The sequence below is a fragment of the Euprymna scolopes genome, chromosome 1 (assembly GCF_053919585.1).
Source record: "Euprymna scolopes isolate OS-2025 chromosome 1, ASM5391958v1, whole genome shotgun sequence".
In the NCBI taxonomy this organism is placed as follows: domain Eukaryota; kingdom Metazoa; phylum Mollusca; class Cephalopoda; order Sepiida; family Sepiolidae; genus Euprymna; species Euprymna scolopes.
The window spans coordinates 155,793,135-155,805,272 of NC_136482.1; the positions used below are offsets into that span (position 1 = coordinate 155,793,135).

Sequence of the window (12,138 nt, forward strand, 5' to 3'; positions counted from 1 at the left end):
AGAATGATCCAACCATACTACTACTACTGCCACCACTACTACTATTCATTACCATCAGTTTTACATGTTTGCATGTGTTGGACGTTTTTTAAAAATTGGCTGCCAAACTAATCCACCTTGAGTCCGGTTTTTAGTTATCAGCCCTTCTCTTAAGTCCATCCTCATCACTTCTCATTTTTCTTGACCTTCCTTGCCAACTGATCTTGCAACCACTATTGTCCATCATCTACTAATCCCAAAACTCTCACCCATTCTTTCAAGAGATTGATCTCCAGTTTGCAGTGGAATAAAGCCGTAAGACACTGTTCAAGCCTCCATGAAGAGTTTTTTTTCTATCCGGGCCAATTTAGGTCATTTTTGAAAGTAGGATTACATGGCTTGTTATACCATTTTTCTGGGTCAAAATTTAATGGAGAATTAAAAAAAAAAAAAAAAACTATCTAAAATACAAAATATAGCCTAGTTTCGGAAATATGGTAGCTTTTTCAAAGTGTGGTGTAATATCCCTGAATTGTAGACTTGTTTCCCGAACACTATAATAGCTTTGCCCTTTTAACTTATATCTCACTAGAAGCCCAAAGTTGAACTTTAAAATATTTTGCTTCTTCATTTCAAAAAGACAAGAAGAATTATTGACCAATTTTCAATGCTTATGAAATATTTTGGGAATATAAGGGCTACAAATCACCAGAGAAAAGTTTTTCTATTTCAGGGTGCTCCAGCAGCAAACCAAGCCAATATTTAACAAGTTGTGCGATAACATCATCAGTAGGATTTATCACATTTTGACACCTTGTATCGAATTTGTCTCTCTGATAAGTTTCCTCTCCCAACAGCGATAATGATTTTGTTGAGTTCGTCTGATATTGAATCTTTGAATTTAATACTCGCCAAGTAAGCTCTTAGGATTTGTAAATTATCAACACTATTGAAGGACAAACCACACAAAGTTGTGCAATGAGGCGCCCCCACTGGGGAATGTCGACGGGGCTGCCCAGGCACTTTTTTTGCAGGTCAGAGTGTCCCTCCTTGGGGGCGCTGACTTCTCAATACCACTTTCCGACTCTGATGTTTAAGTTCTTGCAGTGGGAGAAAACTAAACAACCTTCTATTATACAATCATTATTTTTACGGCCTTCAAGGCAAGATCACAGTGTAGTATCTGTTCTGATGCTGCCAGAGCTGGGAGCACCGGATTAAATAAAATCTGTTTTGATGTTGCACTTCACCTTTTCGGTCCTCAGTCAGTAGAGGAGAGATCATTCATGACTGAGGCAATTTTTATTTTTGTTCCTATCCAGAGTAACCCTTTTTGGGGGAGATGGATTTTCCTCACATTAAAAACCGACTTTGTGTCTAACTCTGCCCTCGTAGGGAGGCAACAACCTTCTATTATATTCCACCAGTTGCTGCACGGGTACGGCCACAGCTACAGCTGATAAGAGGTACGTTCAAAGCAGAGGATATGTAGAGAAACAGAAGTTTAAAAAAAAAAGATAGGGTTTGTATTACTGTACACATAAATTCGAAAAAGTTGTCGAAAAACAAATATATAACAAATAAATGTTATCAAAGGCAAGATAAGTTACTTTTCTACGTAACTGGATATATTTTTCGTGTTTTTATTCAATGTAACATGTTTATTCAGCTCGAAAAACATACAGTGTTTACCGATGTATTCGAAAATTCAAGATGGCGCCTCCGCCTCACCCCCTCTTTAACACGGTAAGTTTGGGAAAAGGTGTTATAAATAAAAAACTAGAAAAAATACTATTAAAAACCCGCCGAATATATGTCACGGTAACATATATTGAGCGAGTTTTAAACAGTATTTTATCCGTTTTTTTTATTTATAACAACTTTTCTCAAATTTACCGTGTTAAAGAGGGGGTAAGGCGCCATCTTGAATTTTCCAATACATTGGTAAACACTGTATGGTTTTCGAGCTGAATAAACATGTTACATTGAATAAAAACACGAAAAATATATCCAGTTTGGTAGAAAAGTAACTTATCTTGCCTTTGATAACATTTATTTGTTATATATTTTTTTTTGACAACTTTTTCGCATCTATGTGTACAGTAATACAAACCCGAAAGATATTTCAAAACAAAAGTTGTTTAAAACTTCTCTTTTCTTATCTCCGTCTCCAGAGAGAAAAATAATAATGTTGGAAAAATTCTTTTTGTTGTTACAAAAAAGTTTGAAATCTCGTTTTGTGTTCGCGTGAATCTCGCACAAAATAAAATGGCGGTTTATTGACGCTTCACAAAAACTTATGTTTTGATGAAATTAGTTTGTGCGTTTGTTTGTGAGCAGCCATATACTTCCGATCGGATGGTTTAAGCATAATCTGCATAAACCGGTTAACCGAAGGTAAGTAATATGTTTGTCAAGATCAGGGGATAATATTAATTATAATAAGTTTGGTTGGAAGAATGTGGAAGATCGTGTATGAACACGTTGTGATGGTTTTTCTTTTTCACAACAAGTGTGGACAGATTTCTTCTTTCTTTTTCCCAGCTTTTGTCTTTCCCTTTGTCAACAAAGGCAGAGAAATACCTGCCGGTAAAAAAAAAAAAAACAAACAAACAAAAAACAAACGAATAACTATATTTAAATTTAATTAACTTCACATGCGAGTTTCTTTCTACTCCTTAATGCATATATTTATATAATAATAAACTTTTGACTTATTTCGACTTCTTGAAAACTCTGGATTTAACAAAAAAATATGATTTTATTTTTCATTGAATCGCAACTGAAAGTTGTTTTTTAACTTTTTACGAACGAACTTGGAATAAAAGGTAAAAAGAAATATTTCTATCATCTTTTGCTTTAAAAAGTTTCCAATGATAAATTATAAAAAGTTGGAACGTCTTTCTTGCAGTTTAATTTATTTACAAGATAACAAGTTTGTTATTTTTTTAACATTTTTTACTATAAGCAACAAAGTAGTCGAGGACAAGTATGTTATCAAAAGCAAAATAAGTTATTCTTCCACCTAGCTGAATAAGTATTTAGTGTTTTAACTTAGTTTAAAGTTTTTATTCAGTTTAGAAAACAAGTAGTGTCGAGTGTTATGTGCGAACAAGAAAAAATGGCGAACAAGAGAGTCAAATCTTAAAGTCCTATAATCGCTCAAAAATAGAAAATTAAACAAAATACTGGTAGAAATAAACTCAATAAATGGCACGGTATTTGTTATATATATATATATATATAAAGAAAAACAAAAAAGAGGGTGCTTTGTGCACTTTTGTTACCACGCTGTTTTTTTTTTTTGTTTTTTTAAAAAATAGCATTTTCAAGTTAAATTCAAATTTTACGATGTCTTTTTTTATATTAAATTGTGGTACTAGTGCACTCATTGATCCGTGCTGAAATAATAACGTTACTATTTTAGAAAGCCATTCTTAACATGGAAAGGGGAAGGTGTTTTGTACCTATTCTGTACGTTAACCTTACAATTTAATAAAAACAGACGCTATATAACTTTAAACTTGAAAATACTAATTAAAAAATAGCGCAGATCCATAAGTGCACTAGCACCTAAATTGTTGAGTGAAAGTAGAGAAGGGTTTGGGGTTTGTATTAACACTAGCTCGAAAAACATACTGTGTTAAAAATGGCGCCCGACTCTCTCTTTCACACGGTAAGTTTGAGAAAAGGAGTTAAAAATAAAAACTATATAAAATACTGTTAAAAACCCACCGAATATATGTCAGCCTCTATGTCACGGTAACATATATAGAGTGAGTTTCTAACATTATTTTGTCTAGTTTTTATTTTTAACTCCTTTTCCCAAACTTACCGTGTGAAAGAGAGAGAGTCGACCGCCATTTTTAACTTTCCAATATATCGGTAAACACTGTATGTTTTTCGAGCTGAATAAACATGTTACATTAAATAAAAACACTAAAAACATATCCAGTTAGGAAGAAAAGTAACTTATCTTGCCTTTGATAACAGTTATTTGTTATATATTTGTTTTTTGACAACTTTTTCGAATCTGTGTGTACAGTAATACAAACCCCACAAAAATATATGAAAATCAAAACATTTCTTGTATAAAACATGTATCAAAATATAATTTTAATGTATTAATATAATTTCTTTTCGATGAGTTATTCATAACTGAAAATAAAATGATAAATGTGATAAAAACATGAAACCTAGATTGTTTTTAGAATTATTTTTTTTTTTTGTGGTATGGTTATATGAAATGTAGCAAAATATAATTAAAGAAAATCATGAAACATTTATAGAGGTTTTAAGAATAATTGTTTTGTTTTTTTTTGTACAGAAAGATGGTATAAAAATGTATCAATATATAATTTTAGTTTGCACGCATTTTTTTTTAGAAAAGGAAGAGTTATCAACCCCTGTTCTTTGGCTGACAAGCGATATCTCGGCGTTTCTTGAAATTAAAATACACACATTCACCTCATGTCACTGACATGCAGAAGTGCCTATTTCAGCACGGCAACAAAAATGCATAAGTACCAAAAATAACATTACAATATATCGAAATTGCTTATTTACATTTTGTGTGGCCAAATCTCCAAAGATTTATTACTTAGATGTGAGAAAATCTCCAAAGATTTGTTACTTAGATGTTGTGAGAAATTAATCTCACAATCTCAATACTCCCTGGCTAAGGCAAAAATGATTCCACAATTACAAAACCATACCTTTTAAACTTAAATTTTATTCAGTTACTAGCGGGGGTACCCGGCGTTGCCCGAGTGTTTGTTTCCGGGACGGGGGGAGTTTTAAAAAATGTTATGGTAGGTAAGTAGGAAGGATCAAACCCGGAGTCATGAGTAAAAGTAGGAAAATAAAGTGTGAAAAAAAAACAAACATCTGCAACGTTAACAGTTCGGCCACCAAGAAAAGTCCATTCCAGTTGTTTAGGAAAAAAAAAAAAAAAAAAAAAAACCCACTGTGGTAGGTCGGCGCGAACGTGAAAATATAATGTGAATTGTCCAGCACCCTAACCACTACGCCACAGAACACTGCAGCTTAGTTTAGTGATTTTAAATAACTTAACATGATAGAACTACGAAGCCAAACCGGTGTTCTCTTCTCAACTGTTCCTTGTGAACGATCTCCAAACGGTGTTAAGTGGTGGCAGGGGGAGGAGGAATTTTTAAGAGAGAAAATATTTTACCACTTCCATTGATCTTAACCGATTTTGGCCGTGACTTCTCAGCAGAAAAAGTATAGAAATCTAAGATTATCGAGGAATTTGAGAACTAATAAGCCTATAACAAACCTCAGATATTGTTCTGCCGTTTGTGCATAATGTATTTGCATGAAATATCTTGATTTTTAATCCTATTAAGGTCAAAATCCCACGGGAAAAAATGAGTTCATTTTATTTATATAGAAGAAGAGAAGAGATAACATCAAAAAAAGGTTACTGGTCCGGGAACGGTGGGTCAGTTTTGCCTACCAAATTGGGAGCCAGTAGTTAACTCCTTTTGTTGAAGTGGTAGTGTGGTTTTCCTTTGAAAAGGTCCATAATTCATGGTGTTCTCGGCAAGAGTTCTGGTGCCTTTAATTAGGCATAAATCGTCCCTTGGGATTCTAATTGAATTGAGAAAAGTTCAATAAACATGATGAAAATGTTCAAATGATGCCATCCTCTAATTGGGATATCTTCGGCACAATATAAAGGTGTCTCTGCTTGTAGAGATTTCAAGTCCTTTTTCACCAAACATTTAGGTGATATCAACATGAAGAAATTGTTGCGGCTCCATTCTCGATAAGACATTCTTCTCGGAACCGACTTTTGGTGAGATCTCGCTCTTGCTGGAGGACTGAAAAACAAAATGAATGTTTACAATAATTATCTTGCCCCATACAAATCAACCAATCTTAGGCTGCCTACAAGAAATGTGCATAGGTAGCTTAAAACATGAAAATAACATTGTGACTGGAATTTCTCACAATGTATAAGAAGCGTTTTCAATTCATAAATAGCTTTACCAGACAATACATAAAGCCATTTGACTTAAAATAATTAAAAATATAGTTATGTTCACAATTATTTTTGATAAATATTTTGGTGCTTATGCAGAGAAGGTACTGTGCTATTTCTTTCAAGTTAAATTCAAGTTTATGGTATGTTTTGTTTATTACGGTATGTTTGTTAAGTAAAAGTGCAGAATAGTTAGAAAACACTTTTCACTCTCCATGTTAAGAATAGCTTTCTAAATAATGTTGTTCTTTCAGCACGGTACCTTCTCTGCATAAGTACCAAAACCTTCATTTTGGTTTTTCTTTATTTTATTTTTGATTTTTACTCTTATTTGCTTCAAATAAGGACATAATGAGTTATTATTTGGAGTCATACCTACAGGGGCACTATGTAGGGAGTTGAAAAGCAAGATATCTGTTTGCATCACATTTAAATTTTGGTAGAGTCAAGGAAGCTGGGTACATTGAGGGAATTCCAAAGTCTATCAGTTAAAGTGAAGAAACTATTAGAATAGAAAGCTTTCCCGCATCTAGATACAAGGTGCCTTCAATAAGTTTCCAGACTTTTTTGTATAGACATTTAAAATTTTCGTTGACTCTTGAAAATTCAGTATGTTATTGCTATACACCTTATGAGATGGCTGACCAATTTTTATGATGTCAGGTTCAAATGAACAGTTACAGCAAGAATTGGAATACACCCTACTAAAGCCTGATTGTCATAGCTGGTGATGTTCAACAATGCAATCTGGACGCGAGGACACTTTAGAGGAACATGCAATAAAATTATTTTAGACTTTGAAAAAATGCCAGAGAAACATATGGAATGCTTCAGACTACTTTTGCATGAATCGAGCATAAGTTTTTGAGTGGTGTAAGAGATTCAAGGAAAGCAGGGAGTTTGTGAAGGATGATGAGAAGTATGGAAGAAGTAAAGAAGTCAGGACACTAGAGTTGATTGGCCAAATAAAGAATTTCATGGATAAGGACTGGCATATATCTATATAGACAATAAGAGCACAGTTTGATTTTAGTGTGGGAACTGTACACACAATTGTTCATGAGAAACTGAAGATGCAGAAGATTTGTGCAAAGTTTGTTCCAAGGTTGCTCAGAGGAAATGAGAAAGATGTTGTCATGACAGTAGGGAGATGTTTAAGCTGATCAATTCAGATTCTGCAGTTATTGGTGCTCTGTTGACCTGCGATGAAAGCTGAATCTACTGCTATGACCAGAGACCGAAGGACAGAGTTCCAAGTGGAAGCATGCTGGCTCTCCTAGATCCAAGAAGACCAGACAGAGCAAATCCATTCAGAAACATGATGATTCCATATATATTTTAAAAAAAAAGTTTTTTTTTACTACACGCACTGGGTTTCCACTGAACAGAATAGTCAACAAGGAATACTATGTTGAGGTTTTAAGGAAGTTTAGGAAAAGATTCTGCCAGAAGATGGCAGCACTCTTCAAATCGGGTCAGGTGCATTTCCACGAAGACGATGCACCAGTTCACAACTCCATTCTTGTCACAGACTATTTGAACAAGAAGGGCATCAAGACAGTTCCTCACCCTCCCTATCATCCAGACCTTACTCCCTGTGAGTTTTGGTTATTCTCTATGTTCCAGGAAAATCTTAGAGACTGTCATTATGAGATAATTGAGAAAATAAAAGAAACTGTGACGAGGGTCATTGATACACTCCCACAAGAGGACTTCCATGGGATCTTCCAGAAGTTGTTGGAATTGTATGAGTGCATTACAGCCAGAGGAGATTACTTCAAAGGTGGCTAGAGTTTCATGTGTCTACTATCGATAAAAGTGCCCATACGGAAAAGGTCTGGAAACTTATTGAAGGCACTTTGTACCTCTATGATGAAGGAGTGTTTTTTTGCTGCTTGTCAGGTTAATTAGGTATTTATGTCAAGTGCTATGAATTCATCGGAGCATATTTCATTAAAGTACTTGCAAAGCAGGTACAGGTATGCAACTTTGCATCGATGGGATAGGGGTTGGAGTTTGGTTGATTGTGTGAGATCTGTTATGATTGGGAGCTTTTTAAAAAAATTTTTTTTTTAACTCTGTCAAAGAGGAGAGACTAGTGGCAGATGGACCAACCCAGATGTGTCAACAATATTCCATACATGGGCAAATGGTGGCTTTGTAGAGATACACGATGCTGGCAGGTGTGAGTAGTTTCCTAGCACGGTAGAGAGAGCCCACCATTTTTGTATCAGCCTTGGCAATATCTTCTATGTACTTGTTCCAGTTCATGTTGCTTGTAAATGTTAAGCCAGGGAATTTGAACGAAGAGCCCTCAAGTAGAGTATCATTAATCATGGCAATTGAGACGGATTTTGTAGTTGTTAAAGGAAAGAAGCTTAGTCTTAGTAGCATTAAATCTTATCATCCATGTACAGACTGGAGGCCATTTTCTAAGGTTTTAGCCAATGCATTGGATATGTGTCTTGTACATTAGTTTTTTTCCCTCATGTCTCTTATGTAGTATCATATCAGCAAATGGACACACTTTCACCAGGGAGATCGTTTATGAATATCAGAAATAAAGGTTCAAGAATCAACTTCTGCATCTATATATTAATACGATAGTGTGTGTGTGTTATTTTCTGTGTCACGCTTATATTATTTTTTTTTTTCTTTCAAGTGACCGTCGTTTAATTGTTATGGCCTCCCATTTCTATATTATAAATATTTTCACCAAGAATTCTTCATAAGTTTTGGTTTCGGTTTCGATTATAGCTGATGGCACTGAAGTCATCTATTTTTTATATAAATAATTTTACCAAGGATTCTCCAGAAGTGTTGGTTTCTGTTTCGATTATAACTGGAGAAACTCAAGTTATATATATATATATATATATATATTTATAAATATATTTTTTTTTCATAAATTTTGGTTTCAGTTTCGATTCAATCTGATGCACCCAAGTCATATGGATACATTTTTTTTATTTTTGAAATCACAACTTTATGATATATGAGAATCGATAGAAAATAGATTCTATAATATATACAAAATCTGCGTAAATATATTATTTAAGCGTATCTTATGACTGGACTACACTAGGCGTCCCTGCTAACTTAGATAAATACTTTTGCAGTTTTAAAAAAGTGCTATAATAGTATCAGAGTGTCTCCATTTACACTGAACATCTACAGAATGCCACCATCAATATATTGCATATGAAAGCGCTCGCTGTGGGATTTCCACAGGTCTTGCTAATTAATTATTAACGCAAAAGTTGATCCTTGGACTTGATATGTCCAAAGAACATGATATTAATTTAATATCATGTTCTTTGGACGTACGGCCATTGAGAACAACCTGTATTTTTCTCTTGTCTAAGAAGGAGCTATTAAGTATTTGTCCATATGATTTAATTTTTATGAGAAAACTTTCATCAAGTACTACCATCCTAGCCTTCCCTGCCTTATCCATATACATGCATTCAAAGATGACCGTTAGAATATCCACAGTAGAGTGAGCTTGCATAAATTCATGTCGGTCAGAAAATAGTTTAGCATTTATGAGATGGTGAACCAGTACTTGATTGATTAATAGCTCAAAAGTTTTTAGAAAAGCTAGGGAGGAGACTGATGGGACAGTAATTGAGCAGGTCAGTTTTTTCACCAAAATTCTTGAATACTGATACAATAGAGGTAATTTTCTAGCAATCAATGACGCAAGATTTTGCAAGGCGTCTGTTGTTTGGAGAGAACAGAGGCTAGTTCATGAAGGCACATTTTTTTATTAGTATAGCAGAGATGAGATCGGGTTCACATGCCTTAGAGGCATCTAGATTTTCATGAGAATGGGTAATTTTCAGATCTTTGAATGTGGCTTCTGTTTGCAAAGAAAATTTTTTCTTTCTACAAAGGAGTTACCACTGGTGGCCACTCGAGGATAAGGGTTAATGAGTTTACAGTAGTCAATGGGACAATATTGTAATCATTAGTAATGAAAATTTGGTAAATTCAATTACTTAAGGGAATGGCTCATCAAGGACTTATTCACGTTGGACTTGAAGATGACCATATTGAACTGGAAAGCAGGGAAACGAAGAGAGTTCCACAGCTATGCAGTTCTAAGACAGAAGCTTTGTTCATGGAATTTACATTTAGGTTTAGGCACAGATAAAGAGTAGGGGAAATTATTGATAGTGGTTATAGCTAGATGAGTGTTTTCTATGAAAGTTTGGAAAGAGGAGACCATAGATTGGAGCTCAGACGAGCACTCCAAATGAAAATAACTATAAAACAGAGACAGGCTCACAACATCTCTTCTGTGGGGAAAAAGGTAGCAGGGAAGAGAAAAGGGCATTCTCTACTAGGCTATGAAGTTTTTGAACTATTCAAGGCAGGATAAGGTGCTTCTAGCAGCTCCTGCCCATATGTGGCAACAGTACTCCATCCTAGTATGTGCTTGGCTCTTATACAGGTAGAGAATTGCATTAGCAGTGAGGTATCTACTGGAGCGGTAGAATAATCCCACTGACCTTGGCAACGGATTTGATGTACATGTTCCATTTGAGATTAGGAGTAAAGGTCAGACCCAAAAGCTTGTCCAAACATGGAACCTCCCCAAGATGAGAATTTAGAAGTGAGTGGCTTATACTGTGTAAGGTGAAGTTGAATGCAAACTGCTGTGTAAGCAGTTCAGCTTTCTTAATTGCGGGGCAAACAACCTCGTGTTTATTTGATCATAGATAGTTGTTTGTTGTCCATTATTCGCTACACTATTATAAATTTTTCCAGAAATTGGGAGTTCCTAATTTCTGCGACTCAATAGGTTTTCTGATCATTTCTGTATGCCTTTTGTAAGCTGCAGCTATTATATGCTTACATTTGTGCAATAACAGCTGCACAGGTTGGAATGAATCATTAGGAAGATTGGAGCTTGTTATGAGAAAGTGTGCTTCAATGGTTTCTTTGAGCCATTCAGTCATTTCATTTGCACACTGTTCATCAGGAAGAGAAAAGATCTTACACCATGAGGCATCTCTAATGTGATCTCTGATGGCTTCTCAATCAACTTTTTGAAGTATCATGTCATTTTGAGCAACAGCTCCTTGAGATTGAGAGTTAAAGATGATGTCTACCAATATCCCAATGTGATCCGTGTTCATAAATATTTGTCACACAATCCTTGGGTATTTAGGAAAAGATCAAGAAGTGAGGCTTGCTGCTCCTCATGATTTGGGAGGTAAGTTGGGAACATGACAACCTGTGTAAGGGAATGAAATATAGAGAAACTGTGTGTTGCTACCAGCTATGTCCGTATAGCATGAGAAATTGAATCAAATACTATGGTGGAAATTAAAATCATCAAATACATATACTAATATCTAAAGAGAGTGCTGCATCTATACTGTCGATGACATGGGTGATCAGGATTTAAATGCATTGCATCTTTTTTTATAGCAAGTTAAAATATTATTTTATTTTGAACAGGCAAAAATACAAAATATGAATTTTTAAAAACATTTCTTCTACAAAATAAAAGTAGCAAATCTTTAGCAATTTTCCTGAAATTTCCTAAGTAAACAAGACAAAGTTGATTTTTACTATTCAAGCAAAAATACAATTGGATAAAGTTTGAGTTTTTTTTCAAAGAGTAAAGTTTCCTAAATAGAAAAATACTGATTCTGATACCCCAAAAAGTTAAAATTTTTCTGATTCTAGATTAATTGTCCAACACGATATATATATATATATATATATATGTATGTATGTATGTATGTATGTATGTATGTATGTATTATATAATTATTCACTATAATAATTATTAGATACCTACAGACACTAGTGTTTTATCCTTTCGAGAATCTTCAGTGCAGGGTGTCACGATTAACACCAGTCGATAGATTCGAACCCAGCTACAGAAGCCATCCCTGGCTTCATTAACAAGGACCGTATCCATTCAGCCACTGTTAACCACGTGAAATAATGTTGAAATTTGAACATTTTATTTTTAAATGTTTTTTACATCAGTTAGAGTGATCTAATCATTGTATGGTGATCTGCGCATAAAAGCTAAATTGACACTAGTGTTTCATGCTTTCAGGAATCAGCAGTTCAGAGTGTCACGATTAACGCCAGTGAAGAGATTCAAACCCCTGCAACAGAAATCATGT

The 12,138-nt window shown here is 34.6% G+C and overlaps 1 protein-coding gene across 2 annotated transcripts in view; it reads left to right on the forward strand.

Annotated features, from left to right (window-relative positions):
• The first annotated feature begins 2,220 nt into the window (after positions 1 to 2,220).
• Positions 2,221 to 12,138, forward strand: part of LOC145276814 (uncharacterized) — a 124,090-nt gene continuing 114,172 nt past the window's right edge. The window contains exon 1 of one of the 2 annotated variants that reach the window (XM_080128149.1): positions 2,221 to 2,376. The gene's annotated coding sequence lies outside the window, so the exon portion shown is untranslated. Of the gene's footprint in view, positions 2,377 to 2,701; positions 2,808 to 12,138 lie in introns of those variants that run through there. The other variant, XM_080128156.1, reaches the window with a different exon arrangement.